The 15,120-nt window shown below is 47.3% G+C and overlaps 1 protein-coding gene across 2 annotated transcripts in view; it reads left to right on the forward strand.

The window, feature by feature from the left end:
* RBM20 (RNA binding motif protein 20) overlaps positions 1–15,120 on the forward strand; it is a 185,796-nt gene that overhangs the window by 28,670 nt on the left and 142,006 nt on the right. The gene's annotated exons all lie outside the window — the stretch shown is intronic.

Below are 15,120 nucleotides of genomic sequence, written 5' to 3' on the forward strand. Positions count from 1 at the left end.
AGTTAGTCCTTCCATCTGCAGATTCACTCCCCAGATGGCTGAAGTGGTCAGTACTGTGACTCTGAGCTTCTTCTGGGTTTCTCATGTGGATGTCAGGGGCCCAAGCACTTGCACTGTCTTTTTCCCCCCTAGGCCATTAGCAGGAAGCTGCATCAGAAGTGGAGCAGCCTGGGCATGAACCAGAGATGCTGACCCTACAAGCATTAGTTTACCCACCTCGTGATAGTGCTGGCTGCTAGCAGCTAACATTTGTTGTGTGCTCACTATGCTATTCTAAGGGCTTTAAAGTGTTATCTTAATTAATCCTCAAGAAACCTCATAAAACAAGCAGCAGTTGTTAGGTTCACTAACTGAGTGGGTTATAAGGAAGTCAAGTACCTAACCTTTGGTTTGTGGAAGAGCTGAGACTTGTATTGTCTGAGTCAGGCAGCCTGCTTTCAGAGGTGATGCCCTTTATAGCCGTATAACAGTAGCTCTTCATAACAGTTGATGGCTCCTGATGGGATTCACATGGACTCTCTTGGATGCAGTGGAATCCCAGGTTTGTAAGTGAGATTGGGCTCACCGTGGATATGTCCTTGAGCCTCAACTTCCTTACCTGAAAAAGAGGTGATGATATTTACCTCAGAGCTGCTGGGAGTGTTAAATGAGATAATAGATAGAATCACTTAGCAGGACGCTAGGCTGAGAGTGAACAGGCGGGGGATGTAGCTGCTGTGGGCTTAGGTTTCACAGATATGTGTGGAGCTTGAATGATGTCTCTGGGAAGTAGGGCAAGTCATGATTCAGGTGGAGTTTATTTGGTAGTCATCTGTAGCAGTGAACAGCGCACACAGGTGCCGGGTGCCACATTCAAGGAATGAACTGTGAGTTCTAGATGTGGCTCTGCATTGCTTTAAGAATCAACTGCATTTGTCTTTGTCTTCCACCACTTGGAGGGTAAAACCAGATCACTGTCATTCTCCTGAAATTTGATGCCAGTTGTGCATTCCAGAGTTCTCAGTGTTCTGGTTCTGGCTGGTTCCTGCTTCCTGATGGTGCTGACCATGGATAAATGCCTGGCACCTGCCAGAGGGAAAAGCAGATACTGGAAAGGAGCAAGTTCCATTGCTCATGAAGTCAACCAATGCACAGAACAACGAGAACCATGACAGAGACATGTAAATAAAGGGCGCAGGAAAAAAGGCACAGTGGAAGTGAAAGGTGTCGGAGGCAGTTCTGCTTAGAAAGGTCCCAGATGAGACGCCGACTAGAAACACTGCTCTGATAGTCTGCAGCAGTGGAGCCTCGTGCTGCCCTCCCTGGTGTCCCTGCCCCCTCACACTGCTCACATGGTCAGTCCCTCGGCACACACGGCTGGCTGTAACTAGAGATGATTATTTTTTTTCCACATTATTTCATCCAAGAATTTCAAAATCCACAGGGGGGGAAAATGTCTCCAAGGGAGAATCGTTTCTTCTTGTTCTCTGATTTTCTGTCTTCTTGGTTGTAACAAGCCTGTTTATTCTCATCCTTTATGCTGAATATAATCAAACTTGGTTTCTTTGGAATCACCAAATGCCAATTTTGGCTCCTAATCCAGTATTGGTTTTGAAACTCTAAGAGGCTGTAAAGAAAAACAAACAGAAAAATCTGTAGTTAGGCAGAGTACTTAGCCTAATGGCTAATATACCTGTGTCCCATGTCAAAGTTCTTGGATTTGCTTTCTGGCTCAGCTCCTGACTCCAGACTTCTGCTGATGCACACCCTGGGGGCAGCGATGGTGGCTTAAGTAATTGGGTCCTGCCGTCCATGTGGGAGACCTGGATTGAGTTCCCAGGTCTTGGCTTTGGCTCAGCTTCATCTTGGCTATTGTGAACATTTGGAGAGTGAACCAGTGGATAAGAGCATTTTTTTTTCTCTCTCCCCCTCTCTTTCACTCAAATAAGAATAAGAAAAACTTAAAGTGATTTGAAAAATGCAAAAAAAATAGTGGAACTATAGAGTCACTATAGAGCTTTTAGTTTTCAAACAAGGCTAGAATCACATTGACACTTACAGACCTCTTGGTGCCAAGAGGCACTTTGGAAAAAGTGGAAGGTTATCCGTTGTTTAATTTTTCAAATTTTATTAGTAGTTACTTTTTAAGTTAGAGAATCTTGAATATGTAGTTGATGGCTTTAATGGAATATATTTCCTGTTGCATGTCTTTATGTAATGGGTGTCTGTCCAAAGACAGTGATGCCAGCCTCCCTGGGAAAATAATGCCTTTCCAATTTATTTTTCTTGAAACGGGGAGTTTCCAGCCTCCAGCGCTTGCTGCTTTACAGCCCAACACACGTGCCACTTTTTTTCTGATTCATTTAAACAAGAAATACTTACTGAACACCTACTGTGTTTTAGGTGATACGTGGTGAAGAGAGCCGGTGCGGTCCTTAGGAACAGACCTCCCTGACTAATGCAGAACATGAACATCAGCCAAAAAACATATAGACAAATGCAAAAGCATAAGGTGAGATAACTCGTATGAAGGATGAACAAGGTTTTCATCCAGTCCAAGGTAGATAGATAGAGAGGTGTGGGAGCCCTCCAGAGGTTACTCACCCAGAGAAGGTTCTCAGGGGCTAATGTGATGGTCGAGTGGCTAAAATCCTCACCATGCAAGTGCTAGGATCTCATTTGGGTGCTGGTTCATGTTCTGGCTGCTACACTTCCCATCCAGTTCCCTGCTATGTCCCAAGAAAGCAGTGGAGGATGACACAAAATTTCAGACTGCTGAACCTATGTGGGAGACCTAAAGGAAGTTCCTGGCTGTGGCCATTTAGAGAGTGAACCAGCAGGTAGAAGAGCTTTTTGTTTGTCTCTTCTTCTTTCTATAAATCTGATCTGCCTTTCCAATAAAAATAAATAAATCTCTAAAAACAAAACAAAATAGGTTCTTATAAAGATGTAACCAAAGATCAGATATTAAAAATGGTTGTGCAAGGGGCAGGCACTGTCACTGCATGGGATGCTGGCATCTCATATTGGATGTAACTCTTTTTAAAAAACTTTTATTATTATTATTATTATTATTGTTTTATGATACATTTCCTTAGGCCTTGGGATTTTTCTTCCTCCCTAATTCTCCCACACACTGAGTTTCCTTATATTATTATTATAGTATAGTTCTTCATAAACAGTCATATGTCCATCATTGCATGCATGAACAATGGCAGAGAGTCTAGCTTCCTATTGTCAAGAGATAGTTAACAGTTTTATTGGGAGTCCATCTTTGATCTGGAGGCAGAGAAGCATACTGCATTGTATCCTCACATCTGGATGTGATAGTCTCCATTACACAATTACCATACCTCTCCTTAAATGAAAAGCCACAACACAAAATCAACAACAGAAGAAAAATGGAAATTTACAATGCCATGAAGTTCTCAAGAGGTTTTGATAGTCCAACAGTCCTGAATTGTTGTTGATCCCGCCACTCCAATTGGGATGAGATCCCTCCAGAATCAACTGGCTGCTATGGTCCAACTTATAGTTTCCGTCTGCCCTGATTTTCACTGCCGACGCTTGGTTGGAGTAGTTGATCAATTTTTTTCTGTCCTCCATCCTCTGCCATGGTACTGGGTGTCCTTTGCCATGGTACCAGAGACTCCAATGTACTGCCATATCCTCCATGTGCCTTTGGATATGCAATCCATTGCTCTGTCTGAGCCACTGAGGAGGCCCAGCTGTGACACACACACTCCACAGTCAGACCGTGGAACCTGCAATTCTCTTCATGGTTGGGGTTCTGAGTCCAGCAGTTCACTGTGTAGGAAATCTCCAAAGAAACCTCATTTGAGGCCATCCCAGATCTGATTCTTGTGTGTGTTTGCCAATACAGGGTCTACGCCAGATCAGCCTGTGCATACACTGGTAGTTGCAATTGCTGGGTCAGTTCTGTCTCTAGTCCCATGTTTAATGCAAACCAATGGGTGTTGGAGTCCAGCCCGATCCTGCCCACCACATACTCGGCCTTCACGCAAACCAGTGGGAGCTACAGCCTTGTCAGAGCATCTCGCAATAATCCCCACCAGGTCCCCTCTACCCTGGTTCCTGTGCTGGCCAATAGGTACAGCTGACTGGTCCTGTCTGTCCCATATCCCATTTGGCTCTTGTACATGTCAATGGACATTGAATCCCAGTTCATCCCAACCAGCACCTGTATCCAGCACCACACTGGTGCCAGCGGGTACTACCATCTGTCTAGCCATGCCTGCACCTGACAGAATTTGCCCCCTGTGCCAACATTTGCTAGCTGATGCTGCAGCAAAGCCCAACCCACCCACACGCACTCTGGCTTCTTCATGTACCAGGAGTATAGTCAGCCCAGCCTGGCCTTTCCCTGACCCTGCTCACATGTAGGCCATCAGATATTGTGGCCTTGCCTGGTCTGGTCTGCCCACATCCCAGCTCTCATGCTCACCAGTGGGAGTAGTGGCCCAATAGGGCGGCCCCTGCTGCACCCCCACTGGTTTCATCCCACCCCCCTGAATTTCACATGTGCTGGTTAGGTGCTGCAGCCCAGTCTGGCACAGCCTGCTCCACCTCAGCATTTGCCTGTGGGTGCTATAGTCCGGCTGGGCCTGGCCCACCCCCAATTCCAGCTCATGCTGGTGGGGGCTATAGCCTAGCCCAGCCTGCCAGCCCCCAGTCCTGGCCCTAATGTGGTCTGGTTGGTATTTCATCCTGACCCTGCTCAACCCACACTCCATTCTGGCGCTCAGATTCTCCAGTGGGTGATATGAACTGACCCAGCCTGGCTTGCTCCCAGCCTGCCCCTGGCCTGCCCCCAGCCTGCACCAAATGTGTGCCAGTAGGTACCATATTTTGGCCTGGTTTGAACTGCTCCCCATCTTGGTTCTTGCATTCACCTGCAGGGAGTATGTCTTGACAGAGGAGTTACCCAAGCTCCTCTATCAAGATCTCTCCCAATACCAGATCTCGCGCACACTGGTGGGTCCATGGGCCAGCCCTACTTAGTCCACCTTCTGTTCCACAGAAGCAGTGGCCTTTCCAGAACGGCCCTCACTCATTCTGGTTCTTGTTGTTGGGTGCTACAGCCCATCCAAGCCTGGTCCGCACCCAGACACAGCTCACCCATGGCTCAGCAGGAGCAGAGACCTAACCTAGCCTGTCCTATACTCTCCCTGGTTCTCACAAGCACCAGTAGGTGCTGGAGTCTGGCCCAGTCCGGCACATCCCAGACCCAGCTCTACACCCATGCTGAGGTAGCTTGCAGCCATATCCAGATCAGACTGCAGCCTCCTCCCTGGCCCTCACGCTCACCAATGGGAATCACTTCCTGGTCAGGGCATCCCCTTTGCTCCCCAAACAGGCCTGTTCCCATCTACAGATCTCACATATACCAGTGGTTGCTCTGATTTGGCCTGGCATAGCCCCTCATCTGTCTCAGCCTTTGCCTTTAGATGCTGCAGCCTGGCCTGGCCCAGCCAGCCCCCAGTCCCAACTCTCGCTGGCAGATGTAACCTGGCCCTGCTCAGTCTGCTCCCATCCCTGGCTCATGTAAACCAGTAGGTATGATATCCTGGTACAGCATAACCTGTACTCCAGCCTGGTTTCTGCAGTTGCCATTGGGCTAAGGTTTGCTCAGCCCTGCCCGGTCTGTCCCCTTCCAAAACCAACCCATACACTTGCCGAAGAATGGGCTACTTTGCCCAACCCGTAGTTCTGGACCATGTGTTCACCAGTGGGAGCTATGACCCCATACAGGAGTTTCCCACATTCCTCCACTCCCAGACCCAGATTTTACATGCGCCAGCAGGTGCTAGGCCCTTGCACAGCATAGCCTGCCCCTCCATCTTGGCATTTGTATGAGCTGGAGGATGTTGTGGGCTGACCAGTCCCACACCCTGCTTTAGAATGCCCATGTAGGTGTTGCATCTTGGACCTGCCCAGCCTATTCTTGGCCCCAGTGCCTATGAGTGTTGGCAGGTTCCATGTTCACACCTAGTTCAGCCCATCACTACCCCAACTCTTGAGCCAACCAATGGGACTTGTATTTCCACAGGGTTGGGCCCACTTATCCCCTGCGGATTCTACCCCCAGACCTAGTTCTCTCACATGCTGGTTAGTGTCATGGCCCTGCCTAATGTGACCTGTCCCCTGTTCCGGCACTCAGTCAGGTATTGGGATCCAGCTCTGCAAGACAGGCCCCCAGCCATAGCTTTCATGTGGGGTGGCATGTGGCGGTCAGTGGTGCTCTGCACTAACAAGCCCATCTCAGGAATCCCATGTAGGTTGGTGAATCCATCTGACCCATTACAGATCTTCCAGTCTCTTACCTCAAAACCACCAGTTCTCAGTCCCCTCACTTACCTACAAATACGGTAGCTTTGTCTTTGTCCCTCATGATTCATTCCTTACCTACACGTACAGTGACCTTATCCATGAATGTCCCTAGGCAGTAATTGATGCCCCCAAGTATCAATACACTTGGCATGCTGGTCGCCCACAAGCCGGACCCTTCCCCCGGCCAGGATTCGTAGATGGAAAGCTAGGGTCCCCATCAGGTAGCCTTGCGAGGCATGGGTTCTCCCAGCTGCAGTCACATGGCCGAGAGAGTAAGGACCCACTTCGCCACCCAGACTTACCTGGGCTCTGGATGTAACTCTTATTGCCTATTGCTGCCTGCCTGTCAGGGTTGCTTTGAATGCCAGTCGTACTTGTGTGAACCTTTGGACCCTTGTTGAAGGTGAGGTGGGAGGGGGGCAGTTGGAGCAGGGGGCTGGACATCTGTCTGCAGCCCAGCTGTTTGCTGTGCAGGGCTTGGCTCAGGGCTGGGAGGCAGTGCTGTCTGTCTCAAGCCCTGACAGACTGAGGCACATGCACACAGGCTTCCCTTCCAGGCAGACGGGCCCTGCACCCAGATGGCCATGGAGTCCCTCATTTGGCGATTGTCATTCACAGCTGAAGCCTGCATGTGCCAGAAGCTGTCGGAGGTCAGGTTCCTCTCTAGATGGATGCTGCTCCTCCTAGTCTCCTCGTCTGAGATTTCTAGAAAAGGGGGTAGTAGGACAGCATGATTTCTAAGTGGCTTTAAAAGTAATGATTGAAGCTAATTAGAAAGCAGTGGTATTCGAGCTGCGCTTTGGGCACCTGTTGTCATGCAGGCGGCTCAGGGAAAGAACAGTTTGTTTGGCAAAACCATTGGAATGTTTCTGGTGGGGGCGGAAGCCCGGCAGTGGATGGTGGGTTTGCTTTTGGGGTGTGTCGCCTTCTTCCGAGCAGATGGGGCTGAAGGAATTTTCTAAGGGGGGGAGGGATGGCATTGGCCGGGGAAGGCCCGAGGGCTGCTTCCTGTCCAAATGGTCCATTCATAAAACGCCTCCGCCTCCTTCTCCAGATGGCACTAGCCCCTGTCCTTTTTTTTTTCCCCCAGGTCAGGGGTTTGTTTCTCTCGAAGAGGGGAGGAGGAGCACAGTCAGCAGAAAAAGTGAACAGAGCCTCCCTCACCAGGCTTCAGGGGTTTCACTGCCCTTGCTGACCGAGGATGATAGATGGCCCAGGCCCTGCGGCACTGCATAGTCAGCTAGGAGCCAGAGTCTGCCACGGGTGTCTGACCAATCTTGGGACTGACACATGCTATCATAGTCTAGGCTTGAAGATACTGTGCCTTGGTGGGTGTTTGGGGGAGGCTCCAGGACCTGCTCTGCAGCACCTAGAGGAGGGGCATCTGAATGGCTGCAGGGTGATGGGGGGCTCATGAGGGTCCATTTGTCCTGCTGCCCAGGGGAGAGCCACGCTGCCCCTTTTCCTTCCCCTTTCTCTAGGCGCTTCTTTCCCCGACCTCATGTCCCCACACACGTCTCTTCCCCATCTTTCTTGCAATCTCTGTCTCATGAGGACATCTTTGCGTGGAATGTTGCCATCTTGAGGACAGTTTTTTGGTGGGCGGAGCAGGCACCAACTTCCTTCTCCTACATTCTTTACTGACCGGCAGAAGTGGCCCTTGGTCAGGTGGAGAGGAGACGCCTGTGATGCTGGCATTTCACGCCCTTGTCACGGTTGCCGAGGAGCTGGTGACAGAGCTGGCCCCTCTGCTGTGGAGCCTGCCTCCGCCCTGCCCCTGCTAATGCTTTCCAACAGAACCTTCATATCCTCCCATCTTGTAGGGTTAGTGTAGGTTTGGCTGGTGGTTGTGGGAGCAAGTTAGATGTCCGAGTTCAAGGATCCCCACAATACTGTGAAAACCATGTTGGTTGAAGGCAGGAATGATGTCCACTAATCATGTCTGCATTAGGACACTGCGGTTATTTTTACAGTTGCCTTTAAGCCTCATAAAGACAGATCTTGGAAGGTGGATGCTGGTCCACAGACAGCAGCTGCTCCTTCGGCTCCCTCTCATCTGCACGCCAGGCTGAGGGTTTATTGTAATTGTCTTTGGTGTTTTCATTTAGGAATAACTCCAGAATTACAGAAAATTTGCAGCAACACTCCAGGGTGTACCTGTGTGCTTGTCAGCCAGCTGGTCCTAATGCTAACACATTGCCTAACTGCGATACATTCATCAAAAACTAAGAAAGGAATATTGCTGTGTGCTACACTTAGCCAAATTGCAAACTTTCATCACTCCCAGTTTGCAGCAGTTTTTCCCACTGTTTTTATTTTTTTCTACTTTAGAATGCGATTCAGGATCAAATCAGGCATTTAATTATGTCTTCATGGTCTTCCCCTGCATGTGACAATTCCTCAGTTTTCCATTGTCTTTTGTGACCTTGACATTTTGGAAGGATGCTGCCCAGTTATTTTTTTAGGAATCAGTCTTAGTCATCAAGGGACAGATAGTATTCTTGGCTTTGCAGATCAAGCAGTTACAGTAACTCACCTTTACTGCTGTAGCACCAAGACAGGATTGGACAGGGTGTACATGCATGCCCACGGCCGCGTGTCCATATCACTCCTTCTGTGGCGATGGGTAGGGGTTTGGATTTGGTTATTGGGCTGCGGCTTGACAGCTTCTGCTGTAAGGTGCTCCAGGATTTGAGCTTGCCTGGTGTGTTCTCAAGATTAGATAAGGTTGTCTGTTTTTAAATAAGAATCTCCTGGAAGGGATGTGGCCCCTTCTTGGTTCATGTTAACCAGATGCTTAAGGTGGTGTGAACTGTAAACCTGAAGGTTACTGTTTTTTCCCTTGGGACTAAGACTACTTTGAAATGTCCTGTTTCTTCTCGTGTTTTACCTGCTGGTCTAAGCATCCAAGGTTGGTACTTGCCTATGAGAGTTACTACTCCAATGCTCTAAGTGTGGTTTTCTGTTTCATTCATTTCTCTACATTTGCTAACTGGAATTCTGTTCTTTATCTCTCGCTTGCTTGTGTTTTCATTTTTTATGTTGGAATGGGTTCAGATTTTTTTTCGTTTAGAGTTAAGATCACATATTTTCACCAAATATCACTCTTTCTGGATTTCTTTGATCTCCTCCCAATCCTGGCCACCCTCTTGATTTCATTGTTGACTTTATTCTCGTAACACATCTGTGGGTGTCTGGAGGCCTCAGAGCTGATAAGTTGCGGTAACTTGTTAATGGCAGAGGCAGTTTTATTTTTCAGCCCAAATCATGGGCCAAATGTACAAACTCAATTTATCACACAGCTGGCCAGGTTGCAGCGGGAGTGTCAGCATTAGGGCAGTTGGAGCTGATCGCTGGTTTTCATTAATCTTGTGTGCAAAAGGAGTTTTGTAGTATTTTCTTGGGAATTCTAGGTCTAGTTTGAATTGTGAGTGTGGTTCAAGTTACTAACTCTTATTCCACTGTTGATTTTTAAGAGCTGTCTTGTTCTGCTGTTTGTTAGGCAGGCTTATTGTAAAAGAGCGGAAAGCCTTGCTGAGATTCACAGTCTAGGGTAAATAGTGTTTTATTGCTTTTATATGCTGATTTCTAGATACGAGTAAAATGTTGACTTAAATGATTTTTACCTCCATCAGCATAGCGAATCAAGCTTCCCGTTCCATTTTCCAATCTATTTGATCTGCCTTTAAAAACAAAATGATTTTGTTGAATCAGTTTTCTGAAAGAGGAAAAATCTGTATTTCAAATAGGAAAAATCTGTATTTCTCAGTATGGTAAAAATAGTGCTACAATAGCCATATGGAAGACTAGGTAAACAGCCAGTGAGAAGGAAATATACCCCTTAGGTTTCTGTTGGCATTTTCCGTGATTTTAGACAATGTTTTCTTTTCCCTTAGCGCTTTTTGGTCAATGATGATGGAAGAAAGAAAGAAAACTCAAGGCATATCTGTGGCTAAAGGAGGCTTGTATTCCTCACATGGAAAGATTTTTAATTAATTTGTTTTGGGGAAGTGAGTAAATTCATTCAGCTTTTAAAGAAATTCGTGAAAGGAATTCTCCCACAGTGTCCGTGAAGCCACAAGTAGATGGGGGTTTTCATTTTCCAAAGACATTTTCAGAGCACGAAACAGGAAAACAAATGACTGCAACAGATCAGCGATCACTGGAATACCCACAATCCATACTGCAGTGCCAACTACACATCTGATAGTTCCAGCTTCCTGCTAAGGTGCAGCCCAACAGGGAACACGTGATGGTCCACATTCGGGGGTCCCTGCAATGCATGCGAGAGACCTAAATTGAGTTCCTGGCTCCTAGCCTTCGTTTGGCCTAGCCCCAGGTGTTGTGGCCTTTTTAGGCGTGAACTATCAGGTGGAAGGTCTGTTTCCCTCTGTCCGTCTGCCTTTCAAATAAAAGAGAAAGAGAGAGAAAGAGCAAGGGAGTTGGGGAACTTCTGGATTTGTCCTGCACGTAATTCAATTCACTATAAATCATAGTTGGATGTCTGCCCTCTTTAACTGCTAAAGATGCACTGCAAAGGGTCTTGGAGATTCAGGCAGATCTCCTCCTGTAAGAAGAAATTACACTCAAAACAGGTGAATTTCTGCATATCTTGTTCATCTCTCCCAGTTGTAGAATTGAATGAAAAGTCAATATTCTAACACTTTTAAGGAAAATTTATAATGGAGAAACATAGACCTTGTTAGTAAGTGTGGATCTCTGTCAGGATTTGTTTGTTTACTTGAAAGAGAGAGAGGGAAAGTATGTGTGAGAGAGAGAGAAAAAGCGAGAGAGAGAAAGAGATCTGTTGGTTCAACCTCTAGTTGGCCATAACACCATGGGCTGAGCCAGGCAGAAGCCGGGGACTCCTTTCAGGTCTCCTATGTGGATGGCAGGGCCCACACGCTTGGGCCATCTCCTGCTGCTGCTGTTCCCAGGCACATTAGCAAGCAGCTGGATCAGAAGCAGAGCAGCCAGGACTTGAACCAGCACCCATATGGAAGACCTGTGTCCAAGTGGCAACTCCATCTGTTGTACGATGCCAGCCCCAGATGTAAATCTCTTGAATGCTTAAGGTTACCAAAGAACCCCACACCCTCTTCCCACCAAATGTGAATGAGACAAGTGAGGAGGGTAAATGCAGACAAGTAAGTGCTGGTGAGGCATCCGGGCACATGGGGTGCATGCTGTCATCTTGAGCAATGAATATGTTCCCGAAAGCCTAGCGCAGGGGGATGGTTTGTTGGCAAGGCAGCATAGGTTGGGGTTGCTCAGTTAAAAGGCAAGGCTATTTGTATCAGCTACTGGTCTGGGAAAGCTGTTGTATGGGCCTCTGCTGTCCATCCTGGGGTCTCTCATGGCTGTGGTCACTCAGCAGGTTTGCACGCGGCGTTATGGATTCCTTATCATCTTGTCCTTGGTGGGCCTGTCCAAAAAAAGTTATTTCGAAAGTATATCGCTGATTGCTTTCAGGGGCTTGTTGTGTGTCACATAGCTGCCAACCTCAGAGATAAGGGAGGAACAGAGCCCCTTGCCCTGCTGAGTGGCGAGTGATCTATTTTGGACTTGGAGACCAAAGGCAACGCTGTATTCTGTCAGGTCAGACTCTTCACCATGGTCACGGGAGAGCTGGAAGATAGCTGTGGCATTTGAGCCCTTCCCCCACCACCTCCGAAGAGGGGATGGTGGAATGTATTTGTGTTTGCTATTTTGGTTAGCAGGTTCCTGGTTATCCACAATCAGGAGGAAAGAAGCCCGGTGAGGCCTGGGAGGTTGGGTAGGCAGCTGCAGGGTTAGAAGGCACAGGAGGAGAGCTGCTGCCGCCCTGGGTGGGTTTAGTGACCGGAAGGGGAATGGCTGGGAGGAAAACAGAAAGCAAAGGGTCAGCGCTTACATTCGCAGCAGCCTTGGGTGGGGTGGGGGGTGGAGTGGGGTGGGGAGTGGGGTGGGGTGGGGGGTGGGTGGGGGTGGGTGGGTGGGTGGGAGTAGGGTGGGGGCGGGGGAGGGTGGGGTGCGGGGTGGGTGGGGTGGGGTTGGGGGTGGGAGGGATGCGGTGCGTGGGGGGTGGAGGGCAGAGGATGACACAAATGCACTGAAAGCAACATTTCTGTGAAGATTTCATGTGCTAGAAAATGCAACACATTGGTCACTCGGTAGCATGTCAATTAACTTTATGATGTTGTAAATTTCCATGTTTCTTCCTGTTGTTGAATTTGTGTTGTGGCTTTTCATTGGAGGGGATGATATTCTGCCAGCTCTCCTTTCAGATCAAGGATGGTCTCCCAATGAAACTGTTGAATTTATCTGGACAATGAGGTGTTGAATTTTCTGCATGGTCCATGCTCGCAATGATGGAATTATGAATGGTTATGAGCTGTACTACTGTAATAATATGGAGGAAATCAATATGGGGGGAAGACTTGTGGAGGGACTGGGGGAATCCCAGAGTATATGGAACTGTGTCATAAAATGAAATAAAGAAGAAGATTTCATGTGCTGTAAGGTCTATTTCTGAATCCCATAGAACTTTAATCATTACAGGTATTTGACTCAACACAGGTGCTGCTGATGGGGAAAGCTGCTGCCCTCCCAGTGTCTGCCCCCACATTCATTAGATTTCACGGGTTTCACAATACAGATTCAGGAGCACAGTGACACATCCCACCCTACTTTCCTGCTAGTGCTCCCTACTGGCCCTCCTCCTTTTGCGCCCCTGTTTAATAGCCACGTTGTGTTTCAGTCCTGGGAGGAGGGTTACTTCCCTCACCTGCACACTGGAGCCAGACCCCCACCCCTCCCGACCCACCTCGCAGGGTTGTGGTGAGTCCAAGGTCTGAGATGCCATCAGAGCCATTTGCAGGTTCTGTAAGATGTGGGGTACAAGCGGGGTCTCGTGTCCGGGCCTTCCTGTCTTCTGTTTCGCTCTTCACCCCTCTTGTATTTTTGAGATTCTGCAGAAAGTATGGGCCTCATTTACACACACACACACACACACACACACACACACACACACACACACAGAGCGCTTTGTAAAGACTGTCAGCGTTCAGAAAAGTGAGCCCAGATAAGAACTTCTGGTTTGCATGTGCTTTTCCCTTAGAGACAGTCCAGTTTTATCGGAGAGATCTGGTGTAATTTCCTGCTTGTACGCATCTTCCCTGGCCATGTAGTTTTGCAGCGTAGCCATCATAACAGTGTGCTCTCCATAGAAGTACAGTGTTGTTTTCAGTACTGTCCCTGTTACAGGATTGCAGACTACTAAAGCACGATTGTAAATTAAACAAAAGGAAAAGCCGAGTCATATGGTAATGACTAGGAAAAGTATCAAGATATTAAAAGTACATAAATCTTAACTTTAAAAAAAAGTCATAGCTAGCCACAAAGATAATATTTTTATTTTAGAGAATGAGCACAATCAATATGATTTAAATCATCTATGATCTAGCAGAATGATTAAGTCAGATGATGTGGCAAAACACTTAAATTGTATTTATGGTCATTGATGGTTTTATGCATTATTAGAGAGAAGCATAGTTACACCAAATTAAACAGCGACATCTGATCCAGACATCAGTTCAGTGATTTCATGGGAAAAAATAAATCTAAATGAGAAAAAAGAAAAGCCTGGTATTAGCTCCACTGTGATGGTATTATAAGCTTCCCCAGTTAATTAGTAACACATATTGCAAAACAAATGTTTGAAACAGAAATTTTGTGTCTTTGCGCAGCAGATCAGGAATTGAGCTCAGGGTGTCTGCTGTCGCACCGCAGCGCCCTGTGGCCTCGTGTAGGTCACCTCACCTCTGTGATGCTGGGAGATGCTGGGGACAGGATGACATTTTGTGGAGATAAATCAGTTTTATGCTTGCTGCTTTGTAAGTAAACAGTCTGCCATCCTTTAATGTATAGAGATGTGCCCCATCTTAAGGGTGAGGCTGCTTGACTGCCGCCTGGGTTAAGAAATAAGACGTTCCAGGAAAGACAAACAGGGCTTGTTTGCCCTTCTTTGTGGAAGCTAAAAAGGTTGATAGTGAAAGGGGAAAGTAGGGCAGAGGTCACTGTGGGTTATGAAGAGAGCTACATAATGGGCACCAAAATACAGTTATCTGAACGGATAACATTGAGGGGCTGGAAGTGCTAATTACTGCAGTCTCGTCACTACATATTGTTCATTGTGCATGCAACAAACTATGAATGCCTCATAAATAAGCACAAATATTATGCCAGCTCAAAAATTTAGAAGGAGAAATAAAACACTGTCAATGTACCAGAAACTTCCTCTGTCCTTCCTCTGTTCACAAATGTTAACTTAAAATGTAAAAAACAAGCCAACCAACCAAAAAAAAAAAAAAAAAAAAAAAAGTTGAGGTGATAAGTTTGGGAAATTCGGAAATCTGCTAGAGTAAAAACAAAAAAAAATTATTTCTTTCTATTAATCATTTTTTATTATTATTCATCTAGTCTACAATTCCTTTTGGCAGTTTTGAAATCCAAATGGTTCTGATGGGGCCAGTGTCATGGTGTAATACGTTAAGCCTCTGCCTACAGCGCTAAAATCCCATAAGGACACCATTCCCGTCCCAGCTGTTCCACTTCCAATCCAGCTCCTTGCCCGTGGCCTGGGAAAGAAGTGGAGGATAGTTCAAGTCCTTGAACCCCTGCACCTACATGGGATATCCAGAAGAAACTCCTGGCTCGTGGTTTTGGATCAGCTCAGCTGCAGCCCTTGAGGCCACTGGGGGAGTAAACAGCAGATGGAACATCTCCATCTTTCTGTCTCTCCTTCTCCCT

The sequence above is a fragment of the Ochotona princeps genome, chromosome 13 (assembly GCF_030435755.1).
Source record: "Ochotona princeps isolate mOchPri1 chromosome 13, mOchPri1.hap1, whole genome shotgun sequence".
Classification (NCBI taxonomy): domain Eukaryota; kingdom Metazoa; phylum Chordata; class Mammalia; order Lagomorpha; family Ochotonidae; genus Ochotona; species Ochotona princeps.